General features: G+C 22.0%; 1 long non-coding RNA gene across 1 annotated transcript; it reads left to right on the top strand.

Annotated features, from left to right (window-relative positions):
• The first annotated feature begins 141 nt into the window (after positions 1-141).
• On the top strand, positions 142-707 carry LOC107885805. Its single transcript, XR_001680526.2, has 2 exons — positions 142-453; positions 530-707. It is a non-coding gene; the product is annotated as an uncharacterized LOC107885805 (long non-coding RNA).
• Positions 708-853: the final 146 nt, after the last annotated feature.

Raw genomic sequence — 853 nt, 5'->3', positions numbered from 1 at the left:
CATTAAATGAATTTTATAATGATTTTTTTTTTCATAATAATTGGTTAACTTTTTATCTACTTATTAATTCTGAGTCTAAATAAAAACAACAAGGTTTAAAGTACAATAATATTCATATCCCATCGGATCGGACAATCTAATATCAGTAAATTTATCGAGTAGTGGCAAACGATATTCGTTCAATGACGTTATTCATATTTCTTATAATTACTGTACGTCGCACATAAATATAGATTTATTTTACAAAGAGCTCTAGTGTTTGTCGATCTATCATTCTAACCTTTCATTACTTGTGCGAAACTGTACAAGAAACTTACATTCACAGTTTTTAATAGTCAATAATCATTCAATAATAATTAATTTAAATACATACTAATTTTATATCAAGTCAAAAAAAACAGTTTAATTCTTATTCAATTTGTGTTTGTGACAATTCATTTTACAACTAATCAAGTGAGTAATATTATAATAATTATAAATAAGTAAGTTATTATTAATATGATGTGAAGTGTATAAGTAATAAACATAGTTTACAGATAATATTGTGTTGTAACGATCAAAATCAAACCGTCGATAATCACATTCACAGTTTACGTTTATTAAAGTTATATAAATTATTTCTTCACGTTTCAATAAATTATTCACAGAAATCATACAGAAGATCACGCTGCCATACAATATGATTCCAAACATAAAGTTAATATGTATGTTTTTTTTTTTAATAATAAGTTATGTTTTAAATATTAATATGATTGATTATAATTAAATATGCTTAATTAATTTCCAAATTTCAGTGAAATAAAAATCAAATGAATAATAAAACATGAAATAATATAATATTTAATATTAAATT

Source organism: Acyrthosiphon pisum, unplaced genomic scaffold (assembly GCF_005508785.2).
Source record: "Acyrthosiphon pisum isolate AL4f unplaced genomic scaffold, pea_aphid_22Mar2018_4r6ur Scaffold_15589;HRSCAF=16248, whole genome shotgun sequence".
In the NCBI taxonomy this organism is placed as follows: Eukaryota; Metazoa; Arthropoda; class Insecta; order Hemiptera; family Aphididae; genus Acyrthosiphon; species Acyrthosiphon pisum.
The sequence above is the reverse complement of the archived record's forward strand: the minus strand, read 5'-3'. Positions and strand labels throughout refer to the sequence as shown.